We start from the raw sequence: 17302 nt of genomic DNA, 5'->3' as shown, positions 1-17302 counted from the left end.
GCCCTCGGCGGGGGCGGCGCAGCCCGGGCCGCGGGGCCGCGGCCGCAGGCGGGCGGGCAGCAGGCGGCACTCCAGGCCCTGGCAGTCGCGGCGGGTGGCGTTGGCGGCGCAGTCCCCGCCGGGGCAGGCGGGCGGCGGGGCTGCGGGCAGTGCCCTGCCCTGCGGCGGCCGCAGCGGAGCGGCGGTGTGCAGGAAGGAGCGCGCCGGGCGCCCGGCCCGGCCGCCGCAGCGGGGTCCGCGGCAGGGCGGCGGGGGAGCGGAGCCGCCCTCGCACGGGGGTCCGCGGCAGGGATCCGCTGAGACGCCCCCCGAGCCCAGCAGCGAGAGGCAGACGCCGAGCAAGCAGCGCGCCCACCACAGCCGTCTCGCCGGCATCTCCGGCCGCGCCTGCAAAAGAAGAGAGGCCGCGGCGGGTCAGGGCAGATGCCCCTCTCCCTCCGCCCTAGCCCGGGGTGCAGAGCCGCGGAACCCCGCCCCCCACCCCCCTCTCTCCCTCAGTTGCCCAGGCACTGTCACAGCATCCCAAATCCAGGAAAAACTTTTCACCCCCGTCCCGTCCCTCCCCGGTGTGTCCCGGCGGAACCTGCGGAAGGTGCGGGGCGGCGCCCGGAGCAAGTGTGGCCTCGGGGCTGTGCTCCTCGGAGCGGCTACCCGCAGCGGGGACCAACCTCCTCCGAAAGCTGGAGGGGAATGGAAATGTGCAACATTCCTGGGGCTTCGTTAGCATCAGATTTCCCAAGCGCCTCCCTTTAACTCCTTCGCTCCTCCAGCCCCTGCCGGCTGCCCGGGGCGGCGGTGGGACGGAGGCGGGGGCTGCGCCGCGGCTCCCGCCGGCTCCAGCTCTCCCCGCTTGGCTGCGTTATCCCACGGCGCCCAGACAGGGATATGTACATGTCTTAAAAGACTGGCTTTTATTCCGAGTGGTTTTACTGAGCCTCAACCCCCCTCCCCGCCGCAAAACCCGAAAACAAACTAAAACAAAACCAAAAGGCAAAAAACCCCAAAACCTCAAACCCAGTATAAGTATACTCTCAACGCAGTTTCCAGTAAAGAAAAATTCACACGGCTGAAAAAGTTACGGGTAGTTTGGATTTCTTGGTTCTCATTTCGATCGTCAGGAACCTCCATCAAGGATAACCACGGCCGCAGCTGCCTTTTTCTCTGAGGATACCGAGGGACGCAGCAGAACCGAAGCGAAGGACCGATTATGAACAGAGCAGCCATGTGGCTGTGCCCGTGTGTATTTGCTTTCTGATAAAGAAGCTTCCCCGGACCGTTTCTGGCAGCGCTCACACCGAGGTGTGAGGATCAGCATACCTTTCAAGTGCTCCGAGGCGTGAATAACTCCCCGCAGCAGGAGCCACCTCGCTTATCTAATCTCTTCCACATGCTACTGCGGGAAAGCGACACCAAGTATGTGTCCAGTTCGGCACGAACTGCGATGCCGCTTTGGGAAGTCGGCCAGCACAGATACAATAGCTATGGACAGAAGAACAGTTAGAGAAAATTCTATTTATTGATTCATTAACTTCAGCTTCCTTCCATCTACAGGCTCACACACGTGAAGCCTCTTCAGAGTATTTTTGCAATACTCTCACACAGTCCCTTTGCTATCACTTACACGAGAAAGAGGAGAAACAGCATTGTTTTGTTTGTTGGTTGATTTGCTTCAAAGTTTTTTCCCCACAAATATTGTTTGAAACTTCTTGTGACTCTCTTTTTTTTCCTTTTTTTTTTTTTTTTTTTTTTTTTTTTTTTTTTCCTTAATTCAGGCTGATTCATTTACTGTTTCCCTTGCTACTGGAAAAGCATACGAAGTACATCACTTGCAAACTGGCTTGCCACTTTTTGACTAAGCGTTACTAATTTTGAAAACACTGGCTTGTCAAAACTGACATGCCCTTCTGCAGCAGCAACAGTAAAGTCTCCAACACACAGGGGTTGTAGCCCCTGCTGAGTTCTGCAGGGCTGGTGACCTGCCAGATTCCAGAGCACCTGCCTGGGACAGGGATGCCTGTCAGCTCTGTCAGGCCAGATCCTACACGAAATGCCCAGCAGTTCCTTGACTCTTTGCCTTGACCTTCAACTGAAGTAGAATTCCAGGGTCAGCTGCTCCTGAGAGAGCAGATGCTCTCCTCTGGCTTCCAGGAGCTCTGCAAAAAGGCATAGAATAAATGGAGATAAACCTCCAAAGTTTGTCCTTCCCACAGCCCAGCTGTGGTAGTATGGAGCTCTGCATGAGCTAATTTTTTTCTTCTAAATACCTGTGTGTTTTCTCTAGTTCCTTTATAGGTTTTGCAGCCAATACATTGCAACCACAGCTGTATTATTTTGGGGATCTGTGCCAGTGCATATAAAGCTATATAAGATACCTAAGATCATCTTTGGATCATCTTCCGAAATGCCATAAAAAAGGCTATAGGGTTGGGGATGATTCCCAGAGTAGCTACACCTTCAGGCTAATAATTCATGAAATGACAAGAGACATTATGTTCTCAGATACTACACAGTTTGAGAGCAACTCTACTGAATCTGAGCTCTTTATATACCAATGCAAAAAATAAGAACAGAATTTACCTTCAAACCTGAACCTTAATAGCTATTTCATTTTTTTCTGGAACAAAAGAAAAAAAGCTTTTAGATAGGCAAATATATCAGTAATAGTACCAACAAGAGTATTGATTTATACATTTGACTTTGGAAGTGTCTATAGCACAGAATGCAGCAGTTAGAAATGCTGCCATTGGTTTGACAAGTAGCATAAACACGTGTATGCCATCTCTTATGACTGAAAAGCTGGGCATCAATAAATGGAGGGGGTGATACTTGTAAAAATAGTATGTTCTGCTGATGTCTAGTATAGAGCATTTCAGCTATATGACATTATTTGTAAGTGCTGTCTAGAGGTGCTTAGGTACCAGAAACACCCAGCAAACTTGCTGAACATCCAAACTGAACTTAGTGACTTGTTTGTAAATACACAATACAAAGCTGTTCCTGTTGTACTCCTGCTTTCTTTCCGTGTGTGGGCACTGTGTAAGGAGGGAGAATCCCTGCTTCACAAGTTTGAAGGATAGCTTGGTGCAATGCTTTTGCTTTTCATGGCATTTTTGAGATTGGCTATGTTTTCTGGCACAAAAGGAGCGGCTCAGATCAAAGAAGTAAGTAAGGGGCTCCTGCATCTACACTATATGCAATTTGGGGAGGGTTCTTCAGACCTGGCAATTATTAAAATTCACACAGAACTGGTCTGTACAGCTACATCCCTGGTCAGGCACCGGTACCTGTTTGGTGTCTGTCCAGAAAAGAATATATGCTGTTAGAATCCCCCAAAGGGCACCCTCTGCAAGTGCCAAAACTGAATCTGATACTCAAGAAAGATCAGTGTAATTGCTACAAAACAGCCCTGCTGCTCTGAACCAGCACACAAATCCGGAAAGAACCCAAAACGGATTAACTTAGCCTCATCTTCAAGTAAAGCAGCAGCTCTATCGCTCCCCGTGCAGGGGTAGGTGGGCTTTGCCCGTCTCGAAGTCCGTCTGAGGGAGGCCAGCGAGACCCTGAGGGGAGCGCCCGCCTGTCCCGCAGCGTGCGGGGCCCCGGGGCTGCGGGCCCGCGGCGCTCCGGGGCGGGCGGCAGCCGGCAGAGGGCAGCAGGGCCCCGGGCTGGCCCCGGCCCGCTCCTGTCCGGCCCTGTGGCCGTGCCCGTCCCGTCCCCCGCCGTCCCGTCCGGCCCTGTGGCCGTGCCCGTCCCGTCCCCCGCCGTCCCGGCCGGCCCCGTGCCGGACTCGCCTCGCTCGCAGTCCCCCCGCTCCCGCTGGGTTCGCTCCCCGGCGGTCCTTTGACGTTTCTCGGGGCCGCACGGCGGCACCGGGCGCGAAGGGGACACCTTGGGAGGATGCACCGCGTCCTTAAAGGCTTTGCTCAAACCTCAGGGGCACATTTTCTCTGCCTGCTTCTTTGTCGAGGCAGCTGGATGAAGCAAAATGTTCTTTCTCGTGCGCTCTCTGCATGAGCCATTTTTTTTAAGCAGTCCGGACAACCTGCATTAAGCATTTTTGAATAACGTTTGGAGTTGGATGATATTTTGCAATATGGACGACAAAAAAAATCCAGAGCAGTCATACATAACAGTAGGACTCAACGTGATTTATTTTACTCAATTGTCTAGTTTAACCATGCAGCAGTTTTGAAAAAAATCACTCCCAGATACCTAAATCTAGACTCACATTATTTCCCCACCTTTCAGTATCTTTTACAATAGCAATGTTGAACAACTATTTGATCCTGCAAGCCTTGCAGACATGCTTAGCAATCTGAATAAATACTGCATCCAGCAGCACTGCTTACAGTGCATACCTTTCTAGATACACATTTTTCTTTAATCAAAACCCAAACCAGAACAAGATAAATATTTTTTCTCTGGTTGTTTTCAATTATTTCTTTTTTACAAGACCTTTTTTTAGGTAGAGTTCCAAGTATTTCTGTCATTTTTAGTATATGCTGGTTTCTAAAGAAGATTGATAGTTATATAAATACTTTTGCCAAATGAAGAACATGGGAGTAGTTTTGAGTTTTCCATTAAAGCTAATGGGATTTTTGCACGAACATTAGATTAGCTAAGAAAGAGAAAGAAACTAGGGAGAAAAAAATCCTGCCAGAATGTATCTAACTTGCTATCAGGCAGCATTTGAAACACCCTGATTTTGCTCAATGCCTTGTCTTCTTCATTGTTTTTCAGAACATTACCAAATTTAAATCCCAAGGTGTTTTCAATATTTTCAGAACTGCTGTTTTCTGTTTAGAAATTCCTTTACATGTCCACTAACCTTCAGCCTCTATTTCTAGGTTGGATTTCAATAAATTAATTCTATACATTATAAACAGATTCCTAATCAAAGAGGAATGAACTAGTAATAGTTGAACTGGTAATAGTGCATGTCAAGGGATTGCCAAGTTTTGCCTAAAACAACCATTATAGTTTGCAATACAAAACAGATAGATCTCAAACTTTTATTCCTTACTTCCTTGAATGATTTTATGTCATGCAAAATGGCATGCAATGATATCTGTGATGACTAATTTGCCTGTAACTATACTTTAGATGACTGAACAACTAGATGAACAGTGGAGAGAGCTATGTCACTGAAGCAGTACTTCTCTCTGCTACGTCCTCCATCAAGAACTAGCATAAAATCTCACAAGATGGTGAGAGGTTTTAAGCCTCCCTTAGATGTCTAGAGTGTCATACCTTTACAGGTAACAGTTTACCATCTAATTGGCATGGAGAAAGAAATGGAAAGTCACAGCTGTCCAAAAGGAGAAGATGTAAACTCCATTGAATAATGACAATACTAAAACAACCCCTCTTCCCCCTCAAAGATTTCAGGGTTTCATGGAAACAATAAAAAAAGGGAAACAGTATAGCTCAAAGGACATATTTTAGTGCTGTTAAGTTACACCCAAGAAGAAGTCATTACCTTGGCATATGGATACTGAGAACTGGAAAAACGAAGAGCTGTTCTCTGTGAGAAGATCAATGCCAAAGATCTCAGATAACGCATATTGTCAATCTCCACCTGCACAGAAGCAGCAGCAACAATTCTGCAGTGTAGCTACAAACATATGAAGAATCTCCTTTTAACTTATAAACTTATAAATTTGGGAATAACCTGTTATCCAACCAATTTTAGGGAATCACCTGAAATCATTGTTGTGTAAGTTCATTAAAAAATCAGTTTAGTCTAGTACTACAAGTTTAGTATTTTGTGGCTTCTACTTCTCTGGTCAAAATAGCACAAAGACAGGAAATACAAATATTTTTCTCCAATTGCTAAGAGGAAACTATAACCTTTTCACAATGTAGTTCTTAATTTTACTAAAACTGAGCAGGAGAATGCATACACCACAGCTGGAAACTAATAGCATTTCATTGTTTCCACAGCCCAGCGTAGTTTATCTGCAAAACAATCGTATCAGTGTGTCAATGTGCCCTGCACTGGCTCACAGGGCTGCACACAGCTCTGCAGACCTGCTCTGTGTTGCAACTGCTTCCCCCAAGTGAGCTCTACCTGCCCCGTGGGTAAGGCTTCAGGCTCTCAGACTTCACATAATCTAGAATTTTACAGCTGGGGTGTACTATGAATACTTTGAATTGGTCAGGGCTCAGACTTTGTATTTTCTGAAAAATCCTACCAGTTTGAAATCTTAATTTGTCCCAATTTAGAATAAAAACTGTTAAAACATTTCCTAGGAAATAGACATTCCACTAACAATGTCATTTGGGAAACAGATCCACAGCATTTTCAAAGAGCAACAATTTCTTCCAAGAGCAGTGGAGCCCCGAATACCAGGAGGTCCTTGTATTCCCGGATCCCTAAGACAAGGAAGAGGCCATCACACGGGAGTAGGTCTGACTAAATGGAAAACTGGCAGCTGACCTGCCTTGCAGATGACTATCAAAAGTTATCTGTATTCTATTATAAGGCTCACTGAGATAATCTTTCATGAAATGTTTCACTCTCAGTGAACCAGCAACTCCTGACAGAAAACATGCCAACAGAATGGTGTTTCCAAGAGATGCATTCATAGCTGGATGATACAACGATAAAAATATCTCAGACTTGGCTAGACTAACTGGTCAGCATTAGTTCAGTGCTACAAGTCAGCCTCCTGAAATAATAATAATCTTTGAATCACCTTCTGTTCTCCTAATTGCTGACTGCACTCGTTCAGTAATGCCACATGAGCATTAAAAGCACAGCACAGAATCCTTGTTAATGGTTTCATACTTGGTTAGAGAGAATCTCCTGGACGGATACTTTTGCATTCTGCTTTGAAGGGTTTTAGTTAAATACAAATCACAGGCTGCCCAGAAATTCGCCTGATCAAAGCACCTTGACAAGGAGCCTTGTCTTTTTCCTCCGGGTCCTTATAACATGGTAATGGGAAAAGCACGCAAATGATGACGAAGATTTCTCTTGAGTAGCTGTAGAGCTAAGTTTTGGAAGACTTTACTGTGTTCCCATGTTCTTCACAAAGAAGATCTGCTAAGAGAAGTTATGCTTGAGGTACATCACATCCCTGTACATTCAGACTATCAAGAACTGTGGAGCAGGGTCCCTAGCTGGACATAAATAATGTGTTTTAAATCAATGTCAGCAAGTCCAAGAGATATCTAACTTATCCACTTTAGCTGCTGTATTTCCTTCCATATACTGTTTCTAATGGCCAGAGGACAACCTCAAATTTAACCATTGTTGCTTTTTTCATTACAGAAGTAGTAGAAACTATCATTTGCTAGTAATACTCTTGCAGATTTTCCCATTATAAAATCTGGTTTGAGTTTTTTAATACTTTTGTCAGTTTTTAAATGTTTGGATCAATACATACTCAGGGGTTTGCAAAAAATGTGACAGAAATTAATTTAAATCAGCAGCCTTGATTCTGGAATTTCCCAACTCATGAAAGTTTTATTTTACAGCCTTAATAAAAGCTTTGGTTTTGTACATACTTATATGTTAAATATTCAGTATAAAATAAATTGTGGCAGGTTACCACCTGTCAAAACTCCATGGCCCCTGCAAAAGTAAACATATGTAATTATGGTGTAGGTCAGACTAAAATGTACCAACTACTCTTGGAACATCAAAGAACCTGAAGGGAAAATGGTGGTTAAAGAAAATATTTTTAAAAGCTAATAAGAGTGAAAAATGAGGAAAATGTGCAGGATTTTCTACAGTGAATGGTAAAGCACCCACAGCTATAAATGGTGTCATGCAGAAAATCAAGGCAGAAAAAAACCCCCAAACCCTACAAAATCAGGAATTGGCAGAGTGCAACACTGGATTTATTATCTTTGAAAGTCCAAATCACAAAACAAAATTTTTCTAAACAAAAAATATTTGGCTTTGTACAGTGTGTAGTGGTACAGTAGACTGTATATGTAGAAGATTTTGTCTTATGTTATAAAGAACAACAGACAAAGCAATCTAACATTCACTTCCAAAATTTCTGTGCCAGGACATCTCAGTTTGGAAGTAGGACAAGATGGTCCTGTTTTTATTTTACTTTAGTTGACAGATTCTGTTAAGATTAGTTTTCTTGAAACTTAAAAAAAAAAGCCCAAACTAAAACCAACTGGTTTTGGAATTATATACTTAACATTTTGAAAATTTTTCAGCAATGCTCCTTCTAATCAATTTATGTCTAACAGTTAGAAACAATTACTATGTCAAACACTAGCCAAAAATGAAGAAAATAAATGTAACTTATGTGAAATCTGATAATGTTTCTATTTGTTTTTTAGACAAACATACCTTCATTAAATGTATAAAATGTTAAAAATGGGGACTCAAACCTGGAATTGAAAATGACAAATTCTTGAGTGTTGTCTATATTTCACTAATGCTGAAAAATATCACCAGACAGTCTTGAGGCTGCCAAAGAGAACAAATAAGAAGATAGCTAGATAATCTTTATGCACACAATTTATAACAGTGTAACTTTTAAAAAGCCAGAGTTCAGAGCTACAAGAAAGATAAGAATGCATCTTGATGCCTTTTGCTTTCAGGGTGAAAATGGGAAGAAAACTTCAGTTGTAATAATTACTAAGACAAATTTTTTTTTCTTTATTTTATTTTATGACAATTTCTAATTTTCCAGGACAACAATGGGAGAAACAGCTCAGGAGTGATACTATGGAATGCTTATAGGTTTCCAGTTCTTTATCTTCATTCATCCACGAACAGTGGAGACAAGCACCCACAAACTCTTTTGTGTAGAGGAAAGCTTTTTCAGACATGCCCAAAAGAAAGGGCATAGCTGTGAATGATTTCTGCACAGATAGGCAGCATTGACAATTTAGATCTGTGCATTACCATATGCAGCCTTGAAGTTTAAAAACAGGGGAGTTATTCTTGCAAAAAGGACTAAATTAAGACTGTTTAAGCTACTAAATACTGTAGACTTGATCCTCATTTACCTTGTGTGAAGGTGCTCTACTACAAATGTAAATCAGGTGTTTTGTGTTTTCCTAGCAATTATAAAAGCTCTTGAAACAAACATCCTACATGAGCTTCTCTTTGTGCCTTTCTATAAATAAGGATTTACTTTTCTCCTTGAGAAAGGAAGCACACTCTTGCTGTATAAGACAAGCAAATTAGCTTTCATGCTTCCTAGGGCAGAAATCTGCACAGTAACACATGAGGCTCTTCTCAATAATACTCCAGTGTCTGGTGGTCTCTCAAATACCCTTTGTAAACAGTTTACATTGATCTTTGCTCCAAGCTGTGAGACGTTTTGGGATCTTTTTTTCAGTATGGCTATTTGCCCACCATCAAGACCTTATTTTGGTAATCCCAAAAATAGTCTAGGATCAATTACAAAGACTTTTCCTCAACAATGTAGTTCTAAAATAAATTTAAAGCCTAAGATTTTGGCAAAAAATCACATTAACAGTCAAACTGGAAATCTTTCAAACACTGATTGATCGAGACCCAGCTGAGTTTATTCTACTCAAGATAGATTTTCATTAGATAGTCCAAGAAGAGTGTTTGTTTTGGCCTCTGTTTCTAGAAATAATATTAACCTGGCAAAAAAAAAAGTTGTTTCCATAAAGAAAAAGGCTGTTGAGCAGGCTAAATATCTCTTTCTTCTCATGTACTACATTAGTTTCTCTTACATCCCATGTTTGTATTTTCAGGAGCTGCAGTAGTTTTAGGGCTGTGGTTAAATCACCCATCTAGATCTCTTTGGTACTTATCTGGCCAGAGTTTGTGAGAAGGTCACAGTCCAATCCAAGTATGTTCAGAACACATCTGAGACTTAAAGAAGTGCTCTCTCTCCATTATTTACCCACAACGATTTTATTCCTGGACAGTTAAGGTGCAGAGTTCCAGGCATTCAGGCACAGTCACATTACTAATGGGACCCAAATATTTTTTACAATCTGAGGCAGCACTTAGCTCTTTTGACATTTTTAGGTTGTTTTAAATGTCACTAGTAACATGGTTACAAATATCCAGTGGCAGACTTGAAAAACCAGCTCAGGTCTTCCACAGGAAGGCCTTTAGGTCCTTCACTTTCATCTCCCTTGCTTTATTACCAGTTTTATATGCTTTAGGGAAAGAACAAGCTTCCTTTAGAAAGAAGGAATGTGAGACCCACAGTTACTAGAGGAAAAGAAGCTCATAAGAGAGATTAAACCTATGGAAATTTTCATTTTTATTTGAAAAGGATTATACTTTTCATTTCATATGATCCTTGCAGAGGAAAAGTGGTATAGAGGGTTGTCAAGCCTACCTTCACTTCATGAGACAAGAACATATTGGCAAAATTATCGATGCTGAAGACTTTCTTCTGGAGTGTGTTCACATAAATGGGATGTTCCTTTTGTATGCATGCATCATGAGGCATGGAATTCTTTCTGCATGGAAAAGGAAAACCTGAAAACAGAAGAAAATTGTGATTAAAGATGCTGCATTGATCTCTTTTACAACAGTTTTCCACCAAGGTAAAGTTTGCTTTACAGTCTTCAAAAGAAACAAATCAAGTGCATACTGTGTATGTGACAATACTGACTGCTTAACAAAACCAGCACATGCCAGCTGCTGAATTTACTTGGAATGCATATTTATAACCAGGTTCACTTGCAATGTATGTTTTTCAACTTTTCTCTTTATCCAGATAGCAACTGAAGCTCAAGTTGAGCCTGTGAAGATTTAAGAAAATACTTGCTTCCACATGCTTTCCTTCTCTGCTGTAAACTGGGCATCATCTTTGACTCAGATCTTCCCAGGTCAGCTGTGTCTAGAGATAGCTGATTTTCTTTCAGCACTTCTAAAATAGGTGCTCTCTTTCCATACATCAAAGCTTGAAGCAAGGCTTTAATTTCATATCCTTATCCACGGTTTTCTGATGTGGTCTTTCCCTTCTCATTTATTCTTTCTTGCTCTGAAAACTATTTTCTAATAATATTTATATTCTAATAAGTATTCTAATAATATTTTTATTGTATCATTTTGTCTCTGCATTCCTTAGCTGGCACTGGCTACCCACTTTTATCAAACACAAACTTCTGATCTATTTCACGTTTCTCCATAGACTCTCCACGTTCCACACCACCTTTCTTTCATTATAGACTCATAAACCCTCACCTTTTCTTTGCCCATTTATTAAAATTTAGGACAGCCTTCACATTTTATTTTTCACATCTGAAACTTCTAAAACATCTCTGCAAAATGTTTTTTTTAAATCCAGGATAATGCAGTACACATACTTGCCATTCTACGACAGTTACCTGAACTTAGGAAAGTTTATGTCAGCTGTGGATAATCTAAATGCTACTGCTCATTTGAAAATGAGCAAAAGTTCTATTGAAGAGTGAAATGTGAGGAGTACACAATTTTAATTATGTTCAGAATCAGAAAACAAAACATGAATAAGAAGCACAGTGCATAAACACCAATCGTGGTGGACTGAATGTGAGTACAGGACAAGCACTTCCTCAACTGCTTTGCTGAAGTACAGCCATAAACTGCCCCTTGTCCAAGAAGTTCTGGACAAAACTTTTTAAGAGCTTGAAGATATTAGTTAAGTCTGTTTGAGAAAGTAATCTCCTTACTTTCAGAGAAACATTATCAGCAAATATTTTTTATGCTTATTGTATTTTTGGAGCAGAAGGAACAGTTTTTTCAAAACCAAGCTATATTATTTGAAATACTTTCTTCAACAATTTTACCCCAGAGACACATCCTTCCTTAGTATGTCCCGCAATAAACTCTTCAAATTGCCACCACGGACACAGCTAGTACATAGGAACCCTATGTTCCTCAGGAACATGAAAGACCAGTAAAGCATGTGATTCTGGCTGGAATACCTAAGATGTTGAATGATTTTAACTTCTGCTGCTGGGGCAAAGCTTGTTTTTAACTTATTCTCACAGAAAGCTGTGTTGTGGTCAGCAGATGGCTGTATCATTGTGCAAGAGTACTATATTTTGTTGACAAATGGGCACTCAAGCTATCATGAGGGAAATATGACAGTATTTAATATATTAGTTATAACCATAATCTAAAAATAAAACAACTGTATATTGCAATAGTGTAGAAACAATAACATGAGTTATTCAATGAAAGAGGAAGTGAGAATTCACTGCCTTCTCCTAAAATTAAAAAAAGAGAAAAGCTACCAGAGGAAGCACAGTGCTATTGCCAAGTTCCTCTTTTAAACATTATTGATTCTATAAAATTCAAATGGAGCTCATATTCAGTTTGTATTCTATGAAAAAACTATGTTGCCAACTTCATCTGGAAAACACAGATTACTAGTTCTATCCAAGTAAACCTTTCATTGTCTTATGCTCTTGTGAATCGAGTGATACAATTGGCCACAGCTGGGTTACTTTGATTTCTTTGCACAGTGGAAGGAGAGTCTCACCTTGACTCTTGCTTGACTCATAGACATTTGATTACAGACCAGCACCAATTACAGGCCATGGAAAGCTGAAAAAGAAGAGAAGACAGAAAGTTCAAGGTATCCAAATTCTTAATATTAATATTCAGAGCTCATCTCTACGTTACCTGAACAGGGTAAGTACTACCCTTCAGAAAATCTATAATGTTATGGAGGCAATTTTTTATGAACAATGTGGAAATAAACAAGTTCCCTGGCTATCTTATTCATCAACAGCCATGTGAAGTTGAGATCGTTGCTGTGGTGTGTTAAGCTCTGGCACACAGCTTTTCTCTCGGGATTCATCATACAAGATTGTGGCAGGGTGGAAACTAAAGAGTATTTGGTTAAAGATTGTCCTGTATCTGACACAAATCTAACATAATCTGAGTTGGCCAAGACAGGTCAAAGTATGACAAAACTCTTTGCCTTGAATTTTGGCATGACATGTACTTTTTCAGTAGACTCAACTTGCACTTCTATGACACCACAGTCTGGCTTACTGGGACCTACCAGGAAGGATTGACTGTGTAGCCAAATTCCAGCTGTGAATTTTATATGCATGAACTAATTTCATATGCACCTTCCTTTGAGGTGGGGCTAGAAGACAAAACACTTAAAAACACTTTCCCACAGTTGCTTCCATATTTAGTACATGGCCTAAAAGCAAGTTCTGCTTTCTAGTTTCCCCCCTTATGAACAGTAAGTGCCACACACTTAAAATGTATTTTGCAGGAGCTATCAGGAACTCTGCTTGTAAAACATAGTTCTGATGACTATTTCTGAAGGTTTCCACCTGTTTCTTGCAGACAGTGCTTACACAGATGGGAAATGCAAAAACTCTACTTTGCACTTCTTCACGCCAGAAAAAAAACATACATGTAGTTTATATTGCTAAACTACCATACAGGTAGTTTATATTGTTGTAGTTTATATTTCCTCATACTATCCCTCACCCTATATGCATATTACATCTGGACAAATGTTACACACTACACATATGCTCTATGTGACAGACACGCAGCAGAAAATTTTTGCAGCCTAATACTGACATGCAGCTACAGGAAATCAAATGCATGTGGAAAAAGATGTAACCTTGCATTAGTATTTTGAAAATACCTGCTGAGAGGGAAAGAATAAATATGTACTCAGATTTTGGAGATACTTTCTGACAAGCAAAAAAATGTTGACAATTATCTCCTTAAAGAGTTCTGTAGTCGCTGTGAAAATAATGGATGGCTGGGAAGTGGACAGGGGGTGGAACAAGTTTATTATGAACCCTGAACAAGAGAAAAAAATCTCAAAGTTATGAAGTTTAGTAGTTTGCAACTACTATTGTGTTGTCAAAAGAAGATTATTAAGTGTTCCAGAGGCTTGCCCTGGGCCTCCAGGCAATGGGGGAAATTTTAATATTCATGTGAATGTAATGAAACAGTCAACATGTAGCAGGTAAAGGAGAACACTTAAACTTTATTTTAAAAAGATGAAAGTTTAAACTGGCATGACCAGAGGACCAATTTCCATACTCGTTCTCACACAAACATATTCACCTTTGAATTGATGAAATTTTAAATGAACATTCTACCTGTATAAACCATGCTTACAACATTTTAACAATCAGGAAAGAAAGGGGAAATAAATCCCAGAGGAAAGAAGTGAATGAGGAAAGGTTGAACAACTTTAAATTAGCAAGACATATAATTAATTTATTTATATTAATAAAGTCAGATTATTCTCTCTTCTTCTGTCTTGAAGTACCTCTTATATTCAGTAAGAAGCTTCAAAACCTTGCTCATATGCTTAGTTTGTCATACATGTGAAGTCTAACATACAACATTAATAAAATCAAATTATACTTCTCATTAAACTAACTTTTGCACACATTGCTCTGAGCAATATCAAAAAGCCTATTTTGTAAAGCTAAAGAAATTATGTTAATAATAAATGCTGACGTTTTCAAATGAAGTCCCTCAGGTTACAATTTTCTAATTAATAACAAGCATCATTCTGAACAAGTTAGATGAGGTTTCAATATTCCATGTCGTGACATATACAAGTTTCCTTTTAAGGGTGCAGCCAGTTTAATTTATCATAAGATTAATAAAGCTAATAAATGAGATGTCAGGCTTTTCCTGCCTCAGCTGCAATTTATGTTAGATGCTCAGTTCTCACAGTGAACAAGGGGGCCTACTTAAACAGATGTCTACAAGGAACAGAAAGGGATATATATAGATATCTGCTATGTACAAACAGTTAGAAGAAATATGGATGTACACAATGATATTTATATGTGAGAGCAGGAACACTTAGACTCTGATCTAAAACTCATTGAGCACAGCAAAAAAAATCTCCCTCAGGCATGTCTGACTTATTAATCTAGACCTTAGACAAAATTTAACAGTATAAATCCTGGCTATCTAAATAGTTGCCTAAACATATTCTACATGCAAAAATGGAAGCCATTGACTAACCCAAGGCCCTACTGTACACAGAGGAAAAATAAAAATGGAAGTCCATCTTAAAACTATGATGGTGGATAGAATTCTAGTAACTAAGCTTTGATCATAGGCTTTCCAGAAGTACTTCTAATTTCCTGCAGTTAAAAGTGTGAATTTCCCAACTTCACTGCTAATATTTTCAGATTAAAATGTCTTCTTCAGCTTTTCATCCAGGTTGAGATATTGGTTTGTTTTGCTTTTGGTTTTCCACTGTATGAATCAATGCTTTCCTCTTAAGAGTAATGGAGAAATAATTCTATTTTCAGTTCAGATTTGTTGAAAAATGCCTTCAAAAGGATGGAAGAGAAGATGGGCATAAGGATCATGGTGCTCTTTAGCACATTGGGTTTTAGCTTCTTCATTTGCTATAATTTAAAATAACTTTATATTATGTTCTTGTTAACTAGCTTCTGCACACTACAGAGTCATACTTCAATTTGATTTACTATGATTTTTTAAATGCTGCTTTTGGTAATTTCTTTGATATAAGCTCTTAAATGAGAGCTTTCCATCTTTCTTTTAAGGAAGTTTTAGGGTTTAAAGGTCTTCTGCCATATTGCACAATCACAAATGATTTTTTTTTAAAAAAAACCACCCTTAAATAGAATTAATACTTTTTGGAAGAACATAAAGCCTGTCATTGCTACTTCCTTATACATATGCTTTTTACTTTTGGCCTTATAAGAAGATTTTTCCAGAATGCTCTGACATTACAGTCTGATGTGGTGATGTGATTCACTTCTCACTAATTGCAATCTCTTAAAGCTTTCTGGAAAAACAGTGTCTTGATGAAAGAACTTATCTGATGTACCCTAGAGGATCATCCAGTCATTGTACTGAAGATTTTCAGTATCTGCATGGTACTAATTGAAAAGTGGATACTCCAGCCTTTAGATATCACTTGCCTTAAACACATATTTTTAATCCTATTTTGTAGCTTGTATCTATGCCTTTGTCTTCTATGATCAAAACTTCCATTCTTCCACCTGAAGGTAATTTTGTTTGAATAACCAAAAAAACAAACAACCCTTTCAATTGCATTCTCTGTGCTTTGCTATGGCAAAAGTTCTAATTAATGCACTGATTTCTTTTCCTCTTTTCTACTGTTGGCCAGGGGCACAACAGCTTGGCAATATTTTACATATCTGCACCCTATCAGTTCATAACACTGAGGGCTATGGGCTGGTCCTGCATTACTCTGGGCAGGTAAAAAATCTTAGCATAGTGCCTCATTTACCCGGTAGAGAAAATTAAGGTCAGTCTCTACAAACTCAGGTCTTTATTATCAGTGTATAAAGTGATCTCAGTAAAATTTAAGGGAACACATTTATGGTAAAACGTTATTTTTTTTCCGATGAACTGCTGGTTTACTGAAACTAGAAACATATCTATTTATTCCATTTCAAAAACAGATGTCTTGCTTTAATTCTAAATTATCTGCTGCTTTATAGAAACTTACACTACTAGGACATGCAATCCAAAAGGACTGGGGAGGTTAATAAAGGTCTCCCCCTTCTTCCTCAGTGGAGGGTGTATAATGACAGCATATCTACCCAGTGATCTACTCACCCATGATAAGAAAAGGAAAAGAACGATTTTTAACTGCATGTGTTAGATCTTGAGTCATGCAACTGCTGAGAAACACCCAACCATAACCTGGGTGGAGTGCACGTCTCCTCTTCCCATTATAAAATTAAAAGCTTCTGGAAGAAAGCAGGCAGAACGTAGGGCTGGAATTCAGGGAAATGATTCTGCTGCACATTCATTTTATCTGACAGAAAACAAATTAGAAGTTTAACTTATTTCCACCTCCTCTTCCCACAAACTTTGTATCTCTCTAACATTAGAACACACACTGTTAATCAAGTCTGCATCTGCTGTAGCATTTCCCTCACCACATTTCTTCCCTATGAATATGTGATGGCCTCCACCCATCCCACTGGAGCATAATCCTCATGCTCCTGAACAGAGACCAAAAACTTCACAGATACCACTCAAGATTTTCTGGGATTTCTGTTATTTTCTCTTTGCTTTCTAGAGGTGTGCTTTACTTTTCTCCACTGTTCCTCTTATAGGCAAAGCCAGGTGAGCTTATGAGAGCTGCAAAATACTGCCATTCAGCTGTCTTAGCCTTTTTCAGGGTACTTTGAGAGGACAGGAACAAATCTAGAGACAGAGCAAACAAAGACTACTTTCTACAAGGAGGATAGATATTTTCTACAGTATCTTAACAAACATGTTGGTTATGTATTTAATAACAGCAAAATTAGTGTGAAAACACTAGTGTGTTCAGGGTGTGACCATGTTACTGGTGGGTCACATATAGAAATGAAAATATACTTTCTGACAACA

This window comes from Parus major, chromosome 2, assembly GCF_001522545.3.
Source record: "Parus major isolate Abel chromosome 2, Parus_major1.1, whole genome shotgun sequence".
NCBI lineage: Eukaryota > Metazoa > Chordata > Aves > Passeriformes > Paridae > Parus > Parus major.
The sequence above is the reverse complement of the archived record's forward strand: the minus strand, read 5'-3'. Positions refer to the sequence as shown.